Source organism: Trachymyrmex cornetzi, unplaced genomic scaffold, assembly GCF_001594075.2.
Source record: "Trachymyrmex cornetzi isolate Tcor2-1 unplaced genomic scaffold, Tcor1.1 scaffold900, whole genome shotgun sequence".
NCBI lineage: Eukaryota > Metazoa > Arthropoda > Insecta > Hymenoptera > Formicidae > Trachymyrmex > Trachymyrmex cornetzi.
In genome coordinates this window covers 81,877-86,968 of record NW_017300246.1, presented here as the reverse complement: position 1 = coordinate 86,968, position 5,092 = coordinate 81,877, and positions in this window count along the sequence as shown.

The window sequence follows — 5,092 nt, the reverse complement described above, 5'->3', positions numbered from 1 at the left end:
CCTTACACGAAACCTTTTTTAAGTATCACTCGCCGATTTTTCTCATTTTTTGAATTTTGATTTAAGACATCAAAAAGTAATTTTTCGTACCAAAAATAACTTGTTAAGGCTCAATAAATTAAAAAAATGAAAGAAAAAGGGCTACGAGCCTAAGAGTTAGTCGTTAGAAATAGAAATTTTAAAAAATCACAATATAAATGTCATTTAGTCAGAATATAAAACTTTAATGTGCCGGTAATAAACAATATAACACAAACAAATGTTTCGATCCCTCTGTTGGATCATTATCAATGTTAAATACACAAAAATAGAACGGTAAAAATATTACAAAATTAAAATATATAAAAATTACAATTCGCTCTCAATCACAAGCAAAAATATGATAAAACTCACAGTAGTTAATATAATAAAATTCGCTCAATATGAGTTGGAAGTTATGTGAACGTTGTAATAAGTAACAATATATGCTTCTGGTTATCAGTTGTAAATTACAATAATTCGTATCTGTTAAAAAGAACATAAATATTTTAAACATATAATATTAAGTATATAAAATAAAACACAAAGTATAAAAATATAATATATGAGGCAAAGAATAAAATTAAAAATTGACAATAAAAAAGTATTATAAGATTTAACAAGCAGCAAACGAATTATTCAGTCGTAATAATAAAAAATTATATGATATCTAGTTACTAAGTAAAATATATATAATAAAGTTTTGTAACAATTAAAATAACAGATAATAGATACCTTGTAAATGGTGTGTCAGTATAATATAAAATTCTCTATTTTTAGACAATGCGATGAGAGTGGGACAGTCATATCTCTAGTATGTTCAGAGACAATATGAAAAACGACAAACTATTGTAAGAAAATTGAAATGGTAAAACAGAAGGAAGGGATACATGAGAGTGGGAAAAATAAAATAGAGGGAGAAATGAAAGAGGAAAGAAAAGAAGTAAGAACGGAAGGAAAATAGTTAAGAAGGAGAAAGAGATTGAATAATTTGAGAGTAAGAATCAGGTAATGATTCAGTATCGTTCATTTTATTTAGCCCTTGTTTCTGTCTTTTAATGTGAATCATTTCAAATACTAATCTCTTATTATAGGAAGACTCGCAATCTAAAATTTTCACATCATCCCATTTAAAATTGTGGTCTAAATTGATACGATGATCGGTTATGACAGTAGGAGAACCAGTATTCCTTTTAATATCCGATTTATGTTCATGTAATCTCGTACTCAATTTTCTTTTGGTTTGACCAACGTAGCTGGCCTCACAATCATCGCAGGAAATTTTATATACAACGTTTTGGTTGGACAAAAATTCCAACTTATCTTTGCCTCTCTTAATGAGGCTTTTTAATGTGTTAGGAATGGTAAAAGCTAGTTTACAATGAAACATACTGGAAATCGGAAGAAAACTCTCTGAGATAGATTTGACATAAGGAATAGTAAAATATTTATCTTTCACTTGTAAGTTATGTGTAGTATGTTTATTGTGTATATGGAAATTTAATCTTTGTTCAATTATAGAAAAGATGAAAGATAAAGGATAACAGTTATCTAGGAAGATGTGGATAGCCTCTATTAAATTTTTCTGTTGGAACCATGGATGTAATAATAAAATAATTTTATCTATGAAGCTGATAATTGTGCCTTTTTTGTGGCAAAGAGGATGATTGGAATAAAAATATAATTCTATGATTATCTATGATAAGTGTTGTGTCTAAAAAACTTAATCTGTTTTTCGAACCAACCTCCAAGGTAAATTGTAATTTCGTATGTAAAGAGTTAAAAGTATTCAAAGCATCATTTATATTGTTAGATGGAAACGCGAGAATAACATCATCAACATATCCTATATTGTTAGATGGAAGCGCGAGAATAACATCATCAACATATCTGAAATAAAACAATGGCTGTATTAATAATCTATTGATTGGTATTTTTTCCAGATCTTGCATAACAATATCGGCGATAATTGGTGATAACAGTGAACCTATTGGAGTACCAAATACTTGTTTGTAAGTTTTATTATTAAAAGCAAAAAAAGTAGAATCTAAAATAAATTTAACTGCAAAAGTAAATTCATTTTTTGAAATGTTAGTCTTAGTTGAGATGTACTCCCATCTCCTATCGATGCTATTTAAAGCTAGATCAACAGGAATATTAGTGAAAAGGGATACCACATCTAACGAAGCTAAAACATATTGAGAATCAAACCTTATGGGACACCACATCTAACGAAGCTAAAACATATTGAGAATCAAACCTTTTTCCATTCAATTTCTCGACTAAATGGAAACTATCTTTAATATGGCTAGAAGCTGTTGGTATGCTGTCATTAATTATGTTATGTAAAAAAAGAGAAAGATAATATAATGGACTATTAATAGAAGATACAATCACTCTTAATGGGTTTCCGTTCTTATGTATTTTAGTTAAACCGTAAGCCCTAGGTATAACTCCATCAGATGTTAGCAATCTACGATATGTTTGATCGTCAATAAACCGATCGCGCTTCCATCTCACAAGCAACGTGCGTAAGTCTTGAGTCAATTTTTTAGTTGGATCTTTAGCAATGGTTTCATAAGTATTAGAATCTGAAAGAATCTCCTCCATCTTTGATACATAAATGTCTTTATCAAGGACAACAGTGACATTCCCTTTATCAGCATTTGTAATAAGAATATTTGGATTGTTACTTATTACAACGTTCACATAACTTCCAATTCATACTGAGCAAATTTTATTATATTAACTACTGTGAGTTTTATCATATTTTTGCTTGCGATTGAGAGCGAATTGTAATTTTTATATATTTTAACTTTGTAATATTTTTACCGTTCTATTTTTATGTATTTAACATTGATAATGATCCAACAGGGATCGAAACGTTTGTTGTACTATATTGTTTATTGCCGGCACATTAAAGTTTTATATTCTGACTAAATGACATATTTATACTGTGATTTTTTAAAATTTCTATTTCTAACGACTAACTCTTAGGCTCGTAGCCCTTTTTCTTTCATTTTTTTAACTTGTTAAGCTTAATATTAACCGTAGCGCTTATACACAGTGTCTCAATTTTAATAATGAATTAAAATTCTTCGTAAATATAACGCGTTTCTGCCAAAAATGTTTCAAACAAAAATTGTTTGAAAAACAAATTATATTTAATAGAGCTCTCAAAAATCAAACAATAATAAATATTAATTAGCGCGCAATGAGAGCATTTAGAGCGCGGTATTTAGAGCACAATACATATAATATATTCACAATACTTTTACATTACGTGTTGATACAATATTCTTGAACGTTTCGGTTTACTTTAAACTATCATCAACAATGTCATATAATATTCATAACAATATTCCAATCGGCAAATGTTGGAGATAGTCTCTGCGTTCGACAGAAAATACTTCTACTTTCTAGTTGAGAAATTCTGTTAATTTTCTTCGTTGTTTAACCAAGTAATTAAATAAAGGATACAATAATGAACAACAATATTAGTTGTATTAATTTTATGTAGTTTCTCACTTTTACTACTCACCCTCCGCCTTCGCAGATCACAATTCGAAAAGCACGACACGTCGTATTACAATAAATAGAAATCAAATTATAGAGATATTATTAAAAATATTATCCATGTGGAAGTCAAATATGTAATGAACGCCAAATTTATTCTAAGAGCCGCGTCAGAACAGAACAATAAACAATTTGTAAGTCAGCTATCATAATGTCAATCTTTAAAAAACAAACAGTCAAAAGCTAAAAGCGAGCACATATGTCATTTAATTTAAATTTCTCTAAAATGCTCACATATGAACGGTGTAAAAACTCTATGTCCGATTATAGATTCAAGTTATTGGTTTGTATTATGATTGAATATTTAGCATTTCAGAGTTGAGCCTTTTGCTCAAATTTCTTTTTATACCTAAAATTTTTATATTTTCCCATTCAAATTAATGACTGTGCTCCAACTTATGCTGTGTGATGACTGATTGGCAGGAAGTTTTTCTGTTAATGTGATTTTTGTGTTCGTTAATTCTCGTTTTTAATAAACGGCCCGTTTGTCCAACATAGGTTGCATCACAATCCCGACACTATATTTTATACACAACGTTCTTATTGGAACTTGAAAGGAGTCTATCTTTGTGAGCTTTGATGATGCTCTCCTATTCATTAAGGCTACGATAACAAAGATTGACATTCATATCCTTAATTATGTTCTTAATTTCTATAGGTTGGAGCAGTCATGAATTTGAATGGGAAAATATAAAAATTTTAGGTATAGAAAGACATTTGAGAGAGAGTAAAGGGCTCATCTCTGAAATGCTAAAAAACACGTTATATTTTCAAAGAATTTTAATTCATTATTAAAAATGAGACACCGTGTATAAGCGCTACGGTTAATATTGAGCAAGTTATTTTTGGCATAAAAAATCACTTTTTTATGGTTTAAATCAAAATCCAAAAATTCGGCGAGTGACACTTGAAAAAGGTTCCTTGTTAGCATTAAGTTCTGCACTGGTTCAAAAATACTAGATAATCTTCGAATAGTCTCAAATTCATTTCGTATCTTTTCTCGCAGATCAGCCACATTGTTTACTGGCATTAAATATACAATAGATTTTAAATGGCCCCAATGAAAATCTAATGGATTGAGATCACAGGTGACGGCTATAGAGTGGGTAGGGTAATCAGATGCAATGCACGTGAAGTAGGACATCCATCATGAAAAAAAAGTGTAAAAGTAGTACACATTTTTTTCACGAAGACCGATAAACAATAAAAAAAAAGGAAATAAAGAATAAAATAGAAGCAGACATTGTTTGATCTGAGACCTGTATTATTTTGTATTCCTTTTAAACTTCTTTTGAATTCATTTAGACAGTACGAACAAAATAACTTTATGTAAAAAATTTCTAAACTTAAATTGAGATAGATAAAAGAAAAAGCGAAGATGCTGAGTGCAAAAAGTACAAGCAACGTGAATAAATCTAATGTCTAAATCAATATCTTATGTAAATCAATATGGTGATTTTATGCTGGATACGCATTGGTTTAGCGGTCTTAATGTTTT